This window comes from Vicugna pacos, unplaced genomic scaffold (genome assembly GCF_048564905.1).
Source record: "Vicugna pacos unplaced genomic scaffold, VicPac4 scaffold_19, whole genome shotgun sequence".
NCBI classification, from domain to species: Eukaryota; Metazoa; Chordata; class Mammalia; order Artiodactyla; family Camelidae; genus Vicugna; species Vicugna pacos.
The window spans coordinates 47,024,756-47,043,476 of NW_027328740.1; positions in this window are offsets into that span (position 1 = coordinate 47,024,756).

An 18,721-nucleotide genomic window follows, 5' to 3' on the forward strand; every position below is an offset into this window, starting at 1 on the left:
GAACTCTGAGTAAATATTTCAAAGTGTAATTTATGCCTTCTTTGGTGGATGAAAGTTCACTAATCCACATGCTCACAACTCAGAAACGCATGTTTCTCGAATCCGTCATGCATGTATCATGTATGGAACCCGGAATGCCATGTTGATGGAATTCATGTAAATTATATATCTATTAGGTTGAATACACTCCAGAAGTATTCTTCTGTGAAAAATGAACGAATTCGAAACTTGTGTTAGGGAAAGATTGTGAAAATGTGTACATGAGTCTATATGAAATTATTCCTTTTATAGAGGATGAAAAATCAGTAATCCAAATGCTCACAACTCAGGAATGCATGTTTGTCGAATCCGTCATGCATGTAACATGTACGGAACACGGAATATCATGTTGAAGAAATCTATTCAAATTACATATCTCTAGGGTAGACTTCGCTCCAAGAGTGTTTTTCTGGGATCAAAGTGTGATTCTTGAAACTGGTGATAGGAGAAGCAACGAAGTCCAAGGAACTATTTCAAAGTGCATAAGTAACTTGTTTGGTGGTTGAAACATCTGTCATGCGCATGTTGACAGCTCAGAAATGCATGTTTGAGGAATCCGTGATGCATGAAACATGTTCGGAATACGGAATGCCATGGTTATGTAAACAATGTAAATTACATGTGTATTGGTGAGAATTCGCTCAAAGAGCGTTTTCTACTGCCAAATGTCCGATTTTAGAACCTGGTGATACAAAAAACCTATGAAGTCAGAGTAAATATTTCAAAGTGTAATATATGCCTTCTTTGGTGGATGAAAGTTCACTAATCCACATGCTCACAACTCAGAAACGCATGTTTCTCGAATCCATCATGCATGCATCATGTATGGAACCCGGAATGCCATGTTGATGGAATTCATGTAAATTATATATCTATTAGGTTGAGTACACTTCAGAAGTATTCTTCTGTGAAAAATGAACGAATTCGAAACTTGTGTTAGGGAAAGATTGTGAAAATGTGTACATGAGTCTATATGAAATTATTCCTTTTATAGAGGATGAAAAATCAGTAATCCCAATGCTCACAACTCAGGAATGCATGTTTGTCGAATCCGTCATGCATGTAACATGTACGGAACACGGAATATCATGTTGAAGGAATCTATTCAAATTACATATCTCTAGGGTAGAATTCGCTCCAAGAGGGTTTTTCTGGGATCAAAGTGTGATTCTTGAAACTGGTGATAGGAGAAGCAACGAAGTCCAAGGAACTATTTCAAAGTGCATAAGTAACTTGTTTGGTGGTTGAAACATCTGTCATGCGCATGTTCACAGCTCAGAAATGCATGTTTGAGGAATCCGTGATGCATGAAACATGTTCGGAATACGGAATGCCATGGCTATGTAAACAATGTAAATTACATGTGTATTGGTGAGAATTCGCTCAAAGAGTGTTTTCTACTGCCAAATGTCCGATGTTAGAACCTGGTGATACAAAAAACTTATGAAGTCAGAGTAAATATTTCAAAGTGTAATATATGCCTTCTTTGGTGGATGAAAGTTCACTAATCCACATGCTCACAACTCAGAAACGCATGTTTCTCGAATCCGTCATGCATGTATCATGTACGGAACCCGGAATGCCATGTTGATGGAATTCATGTAAATTATATATATATTAGGTTGAATACACTCCAGAAGTATTCTTCTGAGAAAAATGAACGAATTCGAAACTTGTTTTAGGGAAAGCTTGTGAAAATGTGTACACGAGTCTATATGAAATTATTCCTTTTATAGAGGATGAAAAATCAGTAATCCAAATGCTCACAACTCAGGAATGCATGTTTGTCGAATCCGTCATGCATGTAACATGTACGGAACACGGAATATCATGTTGAAGAAATCTATTCAAATTACATATCTCTAGGGTAGACTTCGCTCCAAGAGGGTTTTTCTGGGATCAAAGTGTGATTCTTGAAACTGGTGATAGGAGAAGCAACGAAGTCCAAGGAACTATTTCAAAGTGCATAAGTAACTTGTTTGGTGGTTGAAACATCTGTCATGCGCATGTTCACAGCTCAGAAATGCATGTTTGAGGAATCCGTGATGCATGAAACATGTTCGGAATACGGAATGCCATGGTTATGTAAACAATGTAAATTACATGTGTATTGGTGAGAATTCGCTCAAAGAGCGTTTTCTACTGCCAAATGTCCGATTTTAGAACCTGGTGATACAAAAAACCTATGAAGTCAGAGTAAATATTTCAAAGTGTAATATATGCCTTCTTTGGTGGATGAAAGTTCACTAATCCACATGCTCACAACTCAGAAACGCATGTTTCTCGAATCCGTCATGCATGCATCATGTATGGAACCCGGAATGCCATGTTGATGGAATTCATGTAAATTATATATCTATTAGGTTGAGTACACTTCAGAAGTATTCTTCTGTGAAAAATGAACGAATTCGAAACTTGTGTTAGGGAAAGATTGTGAAAATGTGTACATGAGTGTATATGAAATTATTCCTTTTATAGAGGATGAAAAATCAGTAATCCAAATGCTCACAACTCAGGAATGCATGTTTATCGAATCCGCAATGCATGTCACATGTACGGAACACGGAATATCATGTTGAAGGAATCTATTCAAATTACATATCTCTAGGGTTGAATTAGCTCCAAGAGGGTTTTTCTGGGATCAAAGTGTGATTCTTGAAACTGGTGATAGGAGAAGCAACGAAGTCCAAGGAACTATTTCAAAGTGCATAAGTAACTTGTTTGGTGGTTGAAACATCTGTCATGCGCATGTTCACAGCTCAGAAATGCATGTTTGAGGAATCCGTGATGTATGAATCATGTTCAGAATACGGAATGCCATGGTTATGTAAACAATGTAAATTACATGTGTATTGGTGAGAATTCGCTCAAAGAGTGTTTTCTACTACCAAATGTCCGATTTTAGAACCTGGTGATACAAAAAACTTATGAAGTCAGAGTAAATATTTCAAAGTGTAGTATATGCCTTCATTGGTGGATGAAAGTTCACTAATCCACATGCTCACAACTCAGAAATGCATGTTTCTCGAATCCGTCACGCATGTATCATGTACGGTACCCGGAATGCCATGTTGAGAGAATTCATGTAAATTAAATATCTATTAGGTTGAATACACTCCAGAAGTATTCTTCTGTGAAAAATGAACGAATTCGAAACATGAGTTAGGGAAAGCATGTGAAAATGTGTACATGAGTCTATATGAAATTATTCCTTTTATAGAGGATGAAAAATCAGTAATCCAAATGCTCACAACTCAGGAATGCATGTTTATCGAATCCGCCATGCATGTCACATGTACGGAACACCGAATATCATGTTGAAGAAATCTATTCAAATTACATATCTCTAGGGTAGAATTCGCTCCAAGAGGGATTTTCTGGGATCAAAGTGTGATTCTTGAAACTGGTGATAGGAGAAGCAACGAAGTCCAAGGAACTATTTCAAAGTGCATAAGTAACTTGTTTGGTGGTTGAAACATCTGTCATGCGCATGTTCACAGCTCAGAAATGCATGTTTGAGGAATCCGTGATGCATGAAACATGTTCGGAATACGGAATGCCATGGTTATGTAACCAATGTAAATTACATATGTATTGTTGAGAATTCGCTCAAAGAGTGTTTTCTACTGCCAAATGTCCGATTTTAGAACCTGGTGATACAAAAAACTTATGAAGTCAGAGTAAATATTTCAAAGTGTAATATATGCCTTCATTGGTGGATGAAAGTTCACTAATCCACATGCTCACAACTCAGAAACGCATGTTTCTCGAATCCGTCATGCATGTATCATGTACGGAACCCGGAATGCCATGTTGATGGAATTCATGTAAATTATATATCTATTAGGTTGAATACACTCCAGAAGTATTCTTCTGTGAAAAATGAACGAATTCGTAACTTGTGTTAGGGAAAGCTTGTGAAAAAGTGTACATGAGTCTATATCAAATTATTCCTCTTAAAGAGGATGAAAAATCAGTAATCCACATGCTCACAACTCAGGAATGCATGTTTATCGAATCCGTCATGCATGTAACATGTACGGAACACGGAATATCATGTTGAAGGAATCTATTCAAATTACATATCTCTAGGGTAGAATTCGCTCCAAGAGGGTTTTTCTGGGATCAAAGTGTGATTCTTGAAACTGGTGATAGGAGAAGCAACGAAGTCCAAGGAACTATTTCAAAGTGCATAAGTAACTTGTTTGGTGGTTGAAACATCTGTCATGCGCATGTTCACAGCTCAGAAATGCATGTTTGAGGAATCCGTGATGCATGAAACATGTTCGGAATACGGAATGCCATGGCTATGTAAACAATGTAAATTACATGTGTATTGGTGAGAATTCGCTCAAAGAGTGTTTTCTACTGCCAAATGTCCGATGTTAGAACCTGGTGATACAAAAAACTTATGAAGTCAGAGTAAATATTTCAAAGTGTAATATATGCCTTCTTTGGTGGATGAAAGTTCACTAATCCACATGCTCACAACTCAGAAACGCATGTTTCTCGAATCCGTCATGCATGTATCATGTACGGAACCCGGAATGCCATGTTGATGGAATTCATGTAAATTATATATATATTAGGTTGAATACACTCCAGAAGTATTCTTCTGAGAAAAATGAACGAATTCGAAACTTGTTTTAGGGAAAGCTTGTGAAAATGTGTACACGAGTCTATATGAAATTATTCCTTTTATAGAGGATGAAAAATCAGTAATCCACATGCTCTCAACTCAGGAATGCATGTTTGTCGAATCCGTCATGCATGTAACATGTACGGAACACGGAATATCATGTTGAAGGAATCTATTCAAATTACATATCTCTAGGGTAGAATTCGCTCCAAGAGGGTTTTTCTGGGATCAAAGTGTGATTCTTGAAACTGGTGATAGGAGAAGCAACAAAGTCCAAGGAAATATTTCACAGTGCATAAGTAACTTGTTTGGTGGTTGAAACATCTGTCATGCGCATGTTCACAGCTCAGAAATGCATGTTTGAGGAATCCGTGATGCATGAAACATGTTCGGAATACGGAATGCCATGGTTATGTAAACAATGTAAATTACATGTGTATTGGTGAGAATTCGCTCAAAGAGTGTTTTCTACTGCCAAATGTCCGATTTTAGAACCTGGTGATACAAAAAACTTATGAAGTCAGAGTAAATATTTCAAAGTGTAATATATGCCTTCTTTGGTGGATGAAAGTTCACTAATCCACATGCTCACAACTCAGAAACGCATGTTTCTCGAATCCGTCATGCATGTATCATGTACGGAACCCGGAATGCCATGTTGATGGAATTCATGTAAATTATATATCTATTAGGTTGAATACACTCCAGAAGAATTCTTCTGTGAAAAATGAACGAATTCGAAACTTGTGTTAGGGAAAGATTGTGAAAATGTGTACATGAGTGTATATGAAATTATTCCTTTTATAGAGGATGAAAAATCAGTAATCCAAATGCTCACAACTCAGGAATGCATGTTTATCGAATCCGCAATGCATGTCACATGTACGGAACACGGAATATCATGTTGAAGGAATCTATTCAAATTACATATCTCTAGGGTTGAATTAGCTCCAAGAGGGTTTTTCTGGGATCAAAGTGTGATTCTTGAAACTGGTGATAGGAGAAGCAACGAAGTCCAAGGAACTATTTCAAAGTGCATAAGTAACTTGTTTGGTGGTTGAAACATCTGTCATGCGCATGTTCACAGCTCAGAAATGCATGTTTGAGGAATCCGTGATGTATGAATCATGTTCAGAATACGGAATGCCATGGTTATGTAAACAATGTAAATTACATGTGTATTGGTGAGAATTCGCTCAAAGAGTGTTTTCTACTGCCAAATGTCCGATTTTAGAACCTGGTGATACAAAAAACTTATGAAGTCAGAGTAAATATTTCAAAGTGTAGTATATGCCTTCATTGGTGGATGAAAGTTCACTAATCCACATGCTCTCAACTCAGGAATGCATGTTTGTCGAATCCGTCATGCATGTAACATGTACGGAACACGGAATATCATGTTGAAGGAATCTATTCAAATTACATATCTCTAGGGTAGAATTCGCTCCAAGAGGGTTGTTCTGGGATCAAAGTGTGATCCTTGAAACTGGTGACAGGAGAAGCAACGAAGTCCAAGGAACTATTTCAAAGTGCATAAGTAACTTGTTTGGTGGTTGAAACATCTGTCATGCGCATGTTCACAGCTCAGAAATGCATGTTTGAGGAATCCGTGATGCATGAAACATGTTCGGAATACGGAATGCCATGGTTATGTAAACAATGTAAATTACATGTGTATTGGTGAGAATTCGCTCAAAGAGTGTTTTCTACTGCCAAATGTCCGATTTTAGAACCTGGTGATACAAAAAACTTATGAAGTCAGAGTAAATATTTCAAAGTGTAATATATGCCTCCTTTGGTGGATGAAAGTTCACTAATCCACATGCCCACAACTCAGAAACGCATGTTTCTCGAATCCGTCATGCATGTATCATGTACGGAACCCGGAATGCCATGTTGATGGAATTCATGTAAATTATATATCTATTACGTTGAATACACTCCAGAAGTATTCTTCTGTGAAAAATGAACGATTTCGAAACATGAGTTAGGGAAAGCTTATGAAAATGTGTACACGAGTCTATATGAAATTATTCCTTTTATAGAGGATGAAAAATCAGTAATCCCCATGCTCTCAACTCAGGAATGCATGTTTGTCGAATCCGTCATGCATGTAACATGTACGGAACACGGAATATCATGTTGAAGGAAACTATTCAAATTACATATCTTTAGGGTAGAATTCGCTCCAAGAGGGTTTTTCTGGGATCAAAGTGTGATTCTTGAAACTGGTGACAGGAGAAGCAACGAAGTCCAAGGAACTATTTCAAAGTGCATAAGTAACTTGTTTGGTGGTTGAAAAAGCTGTCATGCGCATGTTCACAGCTCAGAAATGCATGTTTGAGGAATCCGTGATGCATGAATCATGTTCAGAATACGGAATGCCATGGTTATGTAAACAATGTAAATTACATGTGTATTGGTGAGAATTCGCTCAAAGAGTGTTTTCTACTGCCAAATGTCCGATTTTAGAACCTGGTGATACAAAAAACTTATGAAGTCAGAGTAAATATTTCAAAGTGTAGTATATGCCTTCATTGGTGGATGAAACTTCACTAATCCACATGCTCACAACTCAGAAATGCATGTTTCTCGAATCCGTCACGCATGTATCATGTACGGAACCCGGAATGCCATGTTGATAGAATTCATGTAAATTAAATATCTATTAGGTTGAATACACTCCAGAAGTATTCTTCTGTGAAAAATGAACGAATTCGAAACATGAGTTAGGGAAAGCATGTGAAAATGTGTACACGAGTCTATATGAAATTATTCCTTTTATAGAGGATGAAAAATCAGTAATCCACATGCTCTCAACTCAGGAATGCATGTTTGTCGAATCCGTCATGCATGTAACATGTACGGAACACGGAATATCATGTTGAAGGAATCTATTCAAATTATATATCTCTAGGGTAGAATTCGCTCCAAGACGGTTTCTCTGGGATCAAAGTGTGATTCTTGTAACTGGTGATAGGAGAAGCAACGAAGTCCAAGGAACTATTTCAAAGTGCATAAGTAACTTGTTTGGTGGTTGAAACATCTGTCATGCGCATGTTCACAGCTCAGAAATGCATGTTTGAGGAATCCGTGAGGCATGAAACATGTTCGGAATACGGAATGCCATGGTTATGTAAACAATGTAAATTACATGTGTATTGGTGAGAATTCGCTCAAAGAGTGTTTTCTACTGCCAAATGTCCGATTTTAGAACCTGGTGATACAAAAAATTTATGAAGTCAGAGTAAATATTTCAAAGTGTAATATATGCCTTCTTTGGTGGATGAAAGTTCACTAATCCACATGCTCACAACTCAGAAACGCATGATTCTCGAATCCGTCATGCATGTATCATGTATGGAACCCGGAATGCCATGTTGATGGAATTCATGTAAATTATATATCTATTAGGTTGAATACACTCCAGAAGTATTCTTCTGTGAAAAAAGAACGAATTCGAAACTTGTGTTACAGAAAGCTTGTGAAAATGTGTACATGAGTCTATATCAAATTATTCCTTTTATAGAGGATGAACAATCAGTAATCCACATGGTCTCATCTCAGGAATGCATGTTTGTTGAATCCGTAATGCATGTAACATGTACGGAACACGGAATATCATGTTGAAGGAATCTATTCAAATTACATATCTCTAGGGTAGAATTCGCTCCAAGAGGGTTTTTCTGGGATCAAAGTGTGATTCTTGAAACTGGTGATAGGAGAAGCAACGAAGTCCAAGGAACTATTTCAAAGTGCATAAGTAACTTGTTTGGTGGTTGAAACATCTGTCATGCGCATGTTCACAGCTCAGAAATGCATGTTTGAGGAATCCGTGATGCATGAAACATGTTCGGAATACAGAATGCCATGGTTATGTAAACAATGTAAATTACATGTGTATTTGTGAGAATTCGCTCAAAGAGTGTTTTCTACTGCCAAATGTCCGATTTTAGAACCTGGTGATACAAAAAACTTATGAAGTCAGAGTAAATAGTTCAAAGTGTAATATATGCCTTCTTTGGTGGATGAAAGTTCACTAATCCACATGCTCACAACTCAGAAACGCATGTTTCTCGAATCCGTCATGCATGTATCATGTACGGAACCCGGAATGCCATGTTGATGGAATTCATGTAAATTATATATCTATTAGGTTGAATACACTCCAGAAGTATTCTTCTGTGAAAAATGAACGAATTCGAAACTTGTGTTAGGGAAAGCTTGTGAAAATGTGTACATGAGTCTATATGAAATTATTCCTTTTATAGAGGATGAAAAATCAGTAATCCACATGCTCACAACTCAGGAATGCATGTTTGTCGAATCCGTCATGCATGTAACATGTACGGAACACGGAATATCATGTTGAAGGAATCTATTCAAATTACATATCTCTAGGGTCGAATTCGCTCCAAGAGGGTTTTTCTGGGATCAAAGTGTGATTCTTGAAACTGGTGATAGGAGAAGCAACGAAGTCCAAGGAACTATTTCAAAGTGCATAAGTAACTTGTTTGGTGGTTGAAACATCTGTCATGCGCATGTTCACAGCTCAGAAATGCATGTTTGAGGAATCCGTGATGCATGAAACATGTTCGGAATACGGAATGCCATGGTTATGTAAACAATGTAAACTACATGTGTATTGGTGAGAATTCGCTCAAAGGGTGGTTTCTACTGCCAAATGTCCGATTTTAGAACCTGGTGATACAAAAAACTTATGAAGTCAGAGTAAATATTTCAAAGTGTAATATATGCCTTCTTTGGTGGATGAAAGTTCACTAATCCACATGCTCACAACTCAGAAACGCATGTTTCTCGAATCCGTCATGCATGTATCATGTACGGAACCCGGAATGCCATGTTGATGGAATTCATGTAAATTATATATCTATTAGGTTGAATACACTCCAGAAGTATTCTTCTGTGAAAAATGAACGAATTCGAAACTTGTGTTAGGGAAGCTTGTGAAAATGTGTACACGAGTCTATATGAAATTATTCCTTTTATAGAGGATGAAAAATCAGTAATCCACATGCTCTCAACTCAGGAATGCATGTTTGTCGAATCCGACATGCATGTAACATGTACGTAACACGGAATATCATGTTGAAGGAATCTATTCAAATTACATATCTCTAGGGTAGAATTCGCTCCAAGAGGGTTTTTCTGGGATCAAATTGTGATTCTTGAAACTGGTGATAGGAGAAGCAACGAAGTCCAAGGAACTATTTCAAAGTGCATAAGTAACTTGTTTGGTGGTTGAAACATCTGTCATGCGCATGTTCACAGCTCAGAAATGCATGTTTGAGGAATCCGTGATGCATGAAACATGTTCGGAATACGGAATGCCATGGCTATGTAAACAATGTAAATTACATGTGTATTGGTGAGAATTCGCTCAAAGAGTGTTTTCTACTGCCAAATGTCCGATTTTAGAACCTGGTGATACAAAAAACTTATGAAGTCAGGGTAAATATTTCAAAGTGTAATATATGCCTTCTTTGGTGGATGAAAGTTCACTAATCCACATGCTCACAACTCAGAAACGCATGTTTCTCGAATCCGTCATGCATGTATCATGTACGGAACCCGGAATGCCATGTTGATGGAATTCATGTAAATTAAATATCTATTAGGTTGAATACACTCCAGAAGTATTCTTCTGTGAAAAATGAACGAATTCGAAACTTGTGTTAGGGAAAGCTTGTGAAAATGTGTACACGAGTCTATATGAAATTATTCCTTTTATAGAGGATGAAAAATCAGTAATCCACATGCTCTCAACTCAGGAATGCATGTTTGTCGAATCCGTCATGCATGTAACATGTACGGAACACGGAATATCATGTTGAAGGAATCTATTCAAATTACATATCTCTAGGGTAGAATTCACTCCAAGAGGGTTTTTCTGGGATCAAAGTGTGATTCTTGAAACTGGTGATAGGAGAAGCAACGAAGTCCAAGGAACTATTTCAAAGTGCATAAGTAACTTGTTTGGTGGTTGAAACATCTGTCATGCGCATGTTCACAGCTCAGAAATGCATGTTTGAGGAATCCGTGATGCATGAAACATGTTCGGAATACGGAATGCCATGGTTATGTAAACAATGTAAATTACATGTGTATTGGTGAGAATTCGCTCAAAGAGTGTTTTCTACTGCCAAATGTCCGATGTTAGAACCTGGTGATACAAAAAACTTATGAAGTCAGAGTAAATATTTCAAAGTGTAATATATGCCTTCTTTGGTGGATGAAAGTTCACTAATCCACATGCACACAACTCAGAAACGTATGTTTCTCGAATCCTTCATGCATGTATCATGTACAGAACCCGGAATACCATGTTGATAGAATTCATGTAAATTAAATATCTATTAGGTTGAATACACTCCAGAAGTATTCTTCTGTGAAAAATGAACGAATTCGAAACTTGTGTTAGGGAAAGCTTGTGAAAATGTGTACACGAGTCTATATGAAATTATTCCTTTTATAGAGGATGAAAAATCATTAATCCACATGCTCTCAACTCAGGAATGCATGTTTGTCGAATCCGTCATGCATGTAACATGTACGGAACACGGAATATCATGTTGAAGGAATCTATTCAAATTACATATCTCTAGGGTAGAATTCGCTCCAAGAGGGTTTTTCTGGGATCAAAGTGTGATTCTTGAAACTGGTGATAGGAGAAGCAACGAAGTCCAAGGAACTATTTCAAAGTGCATAAGTAACTTGTTTGGTGGTTGAAACATCTGTCATGCGCATGTTCACAGCTCAGAAATGCATGTTTGAGGAATCCGTGATGCATGAAACATATTCGGAATACGGAATGCCATGGTTATGTAAACAATGTAAATTACATGTGTATAGGTGAGAATTCGCTCAAAGAGTGTTTTCTACTGCCAAATGTCCGATTTTAGAACCTGGTGATACAAAAAACTTATGAAGTCAGAGTAAATAGTTCAAAGTGTAATATATGCCTTCTTTGGTGGATGAAAGTTCACTAATCCACATGCTCACAACTCAGAAACGCATGTTTCTCGAATCCTTCATGCATGTATCATGTACGGAACCCGGAATGCCATGTTGATAGAATTCATGTAAATTAAATATCTATTAGGTTGAATACACTCCAGAAGTATTCTTCTGTGAAAAATGAACGAATTCGAAACTTGTGTTAGGGAAAGCTTGTGAAAATGTGTACACGAGTCTATATGAAATTATTCCTTTTATAGAGGATGAAAAATCAGTAATCCACATGCTCTCAACTCAGGAATGCATGTTTGTCGAATCCGTCATGCATGTAACATGTACGGAACACGGAATATCATGTTGAAGGAATCTATTCAAATTACATATCTCTAGGGTAGAATTCGCTCCAAGAGGGTTTTTCTGGGATCAAAGTGTGATTCTTGAAACTGGTGATAGGAGAAGCAACGAAGTCCAAGGAACTATTTCAAAGTGCATAAGTAACTTGTTTGGTGGTTGAAACATCTGTCATGCGCATGTTCACAGCTCAGAAATTCATGTTATAGGAATCCGTGATGCATGAAACATGTTCGGAATACGGAATGCCATGGTTATGTAAACAATGTAAATTACATATGTATTGGTGAGAATTCGCTCAAGGAGTGTTTTCTACTGCCAAATGTCCGATTTTAGAACCTGGTGATACAAAAAACTTATGAAGTCAGAGTAAATATTTCAAAGTGTAATATATGCCTTCTTTGGTGGATGAAAGTTCACTAATCCACATGCTCACAACTCAGAAACGCATGTTTCTCGAATCCGTCATGCATGTATCATGTACGGAACCCGGAATGCCATGTTGATGGAATTCATGTAAATTAAATATCTATTAGGTTGAATACACTCCTGAAGTATTCTTCTGTGATAAATGAACGAATTCGAATGTTGTGTTAGGGAAAGATTGTGAAAATGTGTACACGAGTCTATATGAAATTATTCCTTTTATAGAGGATGAAAAATCAGTAATCCACATGCTCACAACTCAGGAATGCATGTTTGTCGAATCCGTCATGCATGTAACATGTACGGAACACGGAATATCATGTTGAAGGAATCTATTCAAATTACATATCTCTAGGGTAGAATTCGCTCCAAGAGGGTTTTTCTGGGATCAAGGTGTGATTCTTGAAACTGGTGATAGGAGAAGCAACGAAGTCCAAGGAACTATTTCAAAGTGCATAAGTAACTTGTTTGGTGGTTGAAACATCTGTCATGCGCATGTTCACAGCTCAGAAATGCATGTTTGAGGAATCCGTGATGCATGAAACATGTTCGGAATACGGAATGCCATGGCTATGTAAACAATGTAAATTACATGTGTATTGGTGAGAATTCGCTCAAAGAGTGTTTTCTACTGCCAAATGTCCGATTTTAGAACCTGGTGATACAAAAAACTTATGAAGTCAGGGTAAATATTTCAAAGTGTAATATATGCCTTCTTTGGTGGATGAAAGTTCACTAATCCACATGCTCACAACTCAGAAACGCATGTTTCTCGAATCCGTCATGCATGTATCATGTACGGAACCCGGAATGCCATGTTGATGGAATTCATGTAAATTAAATATCTATTAGGTTGAATACACTCCAGAAGTATTCTTCTGTGAAAAATGAACGAATTCGAAACTTGTGTTAGGGAAAGCTTGTGAAAATGTGTTCACGAGTCTATATGAAATTATTCCTTTTATAGAGGATGAAAAATCAGTAATCCACATGCTCTCAACTCAGGAATGCATGTTTGTCGAATCCGTCATGCATGTAACATGTACGGAACACGGAATATCATGTTGAAGGAATCTATTCAAATTACATATCTCTAGGGTAGAATTCGCTCCAAGAGGGTTTTTCTGGGATCAAAGTGTGATTCTTGAAACTGGTGATAGGAGAAGCAACGAAGTCCAAGGAACTATTTCAAAGTGCATAAGTAACTTGTTTGGTGGTTGAAACATCTGTCATGCGCATGTTCACAGCTCAGAAATGCATGTTTGAGGAATCCGTGATGCATGAAACATGTTCGGAATACGGAATGCCATGGTTATGTAAACAATGTAAATTACATGTGTATTGGTGAGAATTCGCTCAAAGAGTGTTTTCTACTGCCAAATGTCCGATGTTAGAACCTGGTGATACAAAAAACTTATGAAGTCAGAGTAAATATTTCAAAGTGTAATATATGCCTTCTTTGGTGGATGAAAGTTCACTAATCCACATGCTCACAACTCAGAAACGTATGTTTCTCGAATCCTTCATGCATGTATCATGTACAGAACCCGGAATACCATGTTGATAGAATTCATGTAAATTAAATATCTATTAGGTTGAATACACTCCAGAAGTATTCTTCTGTGAAAAATGAACGAATTCGAAACTTGTGTTAGGGAAAGCTTGTGAAAATGTGTACACGAGTCTATGTGAAATTATTCCTTTTATAGAGGATGAAAAATCAGTAATCCACATGCTCTCAACTCAGGAATGCATGTTTGTCGAATCCGTCATGCATGTAACATGTACGGAACACGGAATATCATGTTGAAGGAATCTATTCAAATTACATATCTCTAGGGTAGAATTCGCTCCAAGAGGGTTTTTCTGGGATCAAAGTGTGATTCTTGAAACTGGTGATAGGAGAAGCAACGAAGTCCAAGGAACTATTTCAAAGTGCATAAGTAACTTGTTTGGTGGTTGAAACATCTGTCATGCGCATGTTCACAGCTCAGAAATGCATGTTTGAGGAATCCGTGATGCATGAAACATATTCGGAATACGGAATGCCATGGTTATGTAAACAATGTAAATTACATGTGTATAGGTGAGAATTCGCTCAAAGAGTGTTTTCTACTGCCAAATGTCCGATTTTAGAACCTGGTGATACAAAAAACTTATGAAGTCAGAATAAATATTTCAAAGTGTAATATATGCCTTCTTTGGTGGATGAAAGTTCACTAATCCACATGCTCACAACTCAGAAACGCATGTTTCTCGAATCCTTCATGCATGTATCATGTACGGAACCCGGAATGCCATGTTGATAGAATTCATGTAAATTAAATATCTATTAGGTTGAATACACTCCAGAAGTATTCTTCTGTGAAAAATGAACGAATTCGAAACTTGTGTTAGGGAAAGATTGTGAAAATGTGTACACGAGTCTATATGAAATTATTCCTTTTATAGAGGATGAAAAATCAGTAATCCACATGCTCTCAACTCAGGAATGCATGTTTGTCGAATCCGTCATGCATGTAACATGTACGGAACACGGAATATCATGTTGAAGGAATCTATTCAAATTACATATCTCTAGGGTAGAATTCGCTCCAAGAGGGTTTTTCTGGGATCAAAGTGTGATTCTTGAAACTGGTGATAGGAGAAGCAACGAAGTCCAAGGAACTATTTCAAAGTGCATAAGTAACTTGTTTGGTGGTTGAAACATCTGTCATGCGCATGTTCACAGCTCAGAAATTCATGTTATAGGAATCCGTGATGCATGAAACATGTTCGGAATACGGAATGCCATGGTTATGTAAACAATGTAAATTACATATGTATTGGTGAGAATTCGCTCAAGGAGTGTTTTCTACTGCCAAATGTCCGATTTTAGAACCTGGTGATACAAAAAACTTATGAAGTCAGAGTAAATATTTCAAAGTGTAATATATGCCTTCTTTGGTGGATGAAAGTTCACTAATCCACATGCTCACAACTCAGAAACGCATGTTTCTCGAATCCGTCATGCATGTATCATGTACGGAACCCGGAATGCCATGTTGATGGAATTCATGTAAATTAAATATCTATTAGGTTGAATACACTCCTGAAGTATTCTTCTGTGATAAATGAACGAATTCGAATGTTGTGTTAGGGAAAGATTGTGAAAATGTGTACACGAGTCTATATGAAATTATTCCTTTTATAGAGGATGAAAAATCAGTAATCCACATGCTCAGAACTCAGGAATGCATGTTTGTCGAATCCGTCATGCATGTAACATGTACGGAACACGGAATATCATGTTGAAGGAATCTATTCAAATTACATATCTCTAGGGTAGAATTCGCTCCAAGAGGGTTTTTCTGGGATCAAGGTGTGATTCTTGAAACTGGTGATAGGAGAAGCAACGAAGTCCAAGGAACTATTTCAAAGTGCATAAGTAACTTGTTTGGTGGTTGAAACATCTGTCATGCGCATGTTCACAGCTCAGAAATGCATGTTTGAGGAATCCGTGATGCATGAAACATGTTCGGAATACGGAATGCCATGGTTATGTAAACAATGTAAATTACATGTGTATTGGTGAGAATTCGCTCAAAGAGAGTTTTCTACTGCCAAATGTCCGATTTTAGAACCTGGTGATACAAAAAACTTATGAAGTCAGAATAAATATTTCAAAGTGTAATATATGCCTCCTTTGGTGGATGAAAGTTCACTAATCCACATGCCCACAACTCAGAAACGCATGTTTCTCGAATCCGTCATGCATGTATCATGTACGGAACCCGGAATGCCATGTTGATGGAATTCATGTAAATTATATATCTATTACGTTGAATACACTCCAGAAGTATTCTTCTGTGAAAAATGAACGATTTCGAAACATGAGTTAGGGAAAGCTTATGAAAATGTGTACACGAGTCTATATGAAATTATTCCTTTTATAGAGGATGAAAAATCAGTAATCCCCATGCTCTCAACTCAGGAATGCATGTTTGTCGAATCCGTCATGCATGTAACATGTACGGAACATGGAATATCATGTTGAAGGAATCTATTCAAATTACATATCTCTAGGGTAGAATTCGCTCCAAGACGGTTTTTCTGGGATCAAAGTGTGATTCTTGAAACTGGTGATAGGAGAAGCAACAAAGTCCAAGGAACTATTTCAAAGTGCATAAGTAACTTGTTTGGTGGTTGAAACATCTGTCATGCGCATGTTCACAGCTCAGAAATGCATGTTTGAGGAATCCGTGATGCATGAAACATGTTCGGAATACGGAATGCCATGGTTATGTAAACAATGTAAATTACATGTGTATTGGTGAGAATTCGCTCAAAGAGTGTTTTCTACTGCCAAATGTCCGATTTTAGAACCTGGTGATACAAAAAACTTATGAAGTCAGAGTAAATATTTCAAAGTGTAATATATGCCTTCTTTGGTGGATGAAAGTTCACTAATCCACATGCTCACAACTCAGAAACGCATGTTTCTCGAATCCGTCATGCATGTATCATGTACGGAACCCGGAATGCCATGTTGATGGAATTCATGTAAATTATATATCTATTACGTTGAATACACTCCAGAAGTATTCTTCTGTGAAAAATGAACGATTTCGTAACATGAGTTAGGGAAAGCTTGTGAAAATGTGTACACGAGTCTATATGAAATTATTCCTTTTATAGAGGATGAAAAATCAGTAATCCACATGCTCTCAACTCAGGAATGCATGTTTGTCGAATCCGTCGTGCATGTAACATGTACGGAACACGGAATATCATGTTGAAGGAAACTATTCAAATTACATATCTTTAGGGTAGAATTCGCTCCAAGAGGGTTTTTCTGGGATCAAAGTGTGATTCTTGAAACTGGTGACAGGAGAAGCAACGAAGTCCAAGGAACTATTTCAAAGTGCATAAGTAACTTGTTTGGTGGTTGAAAAAGCTGTCATGCGCATGTTCACAGCTCAGAAATGCATGTTTGAGGAATCCGTGATGCATGAAACATGTTCGGAATACGGAATGCCATGGTTATGTAAACAATGTAAATTACATGTGTATTGGTGAGAATTCGCTCAAAGAGTGTTTTCTACTGCCAAATGTCCGATTTTAGAACCTGGTGATACAAAAAACTTATGAAGTCAGAGTAAATATTTCAAAGTGTAATATATGCCTTCTTTGGTGGATGAAAGTTCACTAATCCACATGCTCACAACTCAGAAACGCATGTTTATCGAATCCGTCATGCAAGTATCATGTACGGAACCTGGAATGCCATGTTGATGGAATTCATGTAAATTATATATCTATTAGGTTGAATACACTCCAGAAGTATTCTTCTGTGAAAAATGAACGAATTCGAAACTTGTGTTAGGGAAAGCTTGTGAAAATGTGTACACGAGTCTATGTGAAATTATTCCTTTTATAGAGAATGAAAAATCAGTAATCCACATGCTCACAACTCAGGAATGCATGTTTGTCGAATCCGTCATGCATGTAACATGTACGGAACACGGAATATCATGTTGAAGGAATCTATTCAAATTACATATCTCTAGGGTAGAATTCGCTCCAAGAGGGTTGTTCTGGGATCAAAGTGTGATCCTTGAAACTGGTGACAGGAGAAGCAACGAAGTCCAAGGAACTATTTCAAAGTGCATAAGTAACTTGTTTGGTGGTTGAAACATCTGTCATGCGCATGTTCACAGCTCAGAAATGCATGTTTGAGGAATCCGTGATGCATGAAACATGTTCGGAATACGGAATGCCATGGTTATTTAAACAATGTAAATTACATGTGTATGGGTGAGAATTCGCTCAAAGAGTGTTTTCTACTGCCAAATGTCCGATTTTAGAACCTGGTGATACAAAAAACTTATGAAGTCAGAGTAAATATTTCAAAGTGTAATATATGCCTTCTTTGGTGGATGAAAGTTCACTAATCCACATGCTCACAACTCAGAAACGCATGTTTCTTGAATCCGTCATGCATGTATCATGTATGGAACCCGGAATGCCATGTTGATGGAATTCATGTAAATTATATATCTATTAGGTTGAATACACTCCAGAAGTATTCTTCTGTGAAAAATGAACGAATTCGAAACTTGTGTTAGAGAAAGCTTGTGAAAATGTGTACACGAGTCTATATGAAATTATTCCTTTTATAGAGGATGAAAAATCAGTAATCCACATGCTGACAACTCAGGAATGCATGTTTGTCGAATCCGTCATGCATGTAACATATACGGAACACAGAATATCATGTTGAAGGAATCTATTCAAATTACATATCTC